At 44.9% G+C, this 575-nt stretch overlaps 1 protein-coding gene across 3 annotated transcripts in view; it reads right to left on the bottom strand.

Annotated features, from left to right (window-relative positions):
* GPR137B (G protein-coupled receptor 137B) overlaps positions 1-575 on the bottom strand; it is a 27,119-nt gene that overhangs the window by 15,732 nt on the left and 10,812 nt on the right. The gene's annotated exons all lie outside the window — the stretch shown is intronic.

The raw sequence follows: 575 nt of genomic DNA, 5'->3' as shown, positions 1-575 counted from the left end.
ATGCAGTCCACATACCTCAGTGAGCCGCCACCCCCCCCACATCCCATACCCTCACCAGCCCAAGCACAGCCCGCCCCAAGCCTGCCATACTACCAAACATGAAGCACTCTGGATGGTCGCCTCTCCAGCTGTATCAAAACCCAGCTGAATAACACACTTCCCATGGCAAGGACAATGTTGATATTTAACCTGTTGATACAGTACTGTTCTTCTAATAGCGAGTTACAGGTCAGATTTCAGTTTCAAATTACTCTGCATTCCTATCCTGAAGTCAGATTGTAAATTCTTTCTTCAGAATGGAGACAACCTCTCTCTTTTTTTCTCCCCTGTCTAAACAACATTGCCCAATGGAGGCTTTTAGGCATTGACTCAATAAACATTAATTTATTGAGCTCTCCCTCAGCTTTCTGGACATTACTGCCCTTTGGGGAGCTTTTAAGTAGTTCCTGACAATTCCTCCTGCTCAACAAGATCCCAAACAAATCTCTCGACCTAAATACAAATCTCCCATAACCTCAACTCTGTGGAGTTAGGGGAGGTTATCTGTGAGCTCACAGACACATCATCAAGTTGAA

The sequence above is a fragment of the Eurypyga helias genome, unplaced genomic scaffold (assembly GCF_000690775.1).
Source record: "Eurypyga helias isolate BGI_N326 unplaced genomic scaffold, ASM69077v1 scaffold3410, whole genome shotgun sequence".
In the NCBI taxonomy this organism is placed as follows: domain Eukaryota; kingdom Metazoa; phylum Chordata; class Aves; order Eurypygiformes; family Eurypygidae; genus Eurypyga; species Eurypyga helias.
This window is presented reverse-complemented; position numbering and strand designations above follow the sequence as displayed.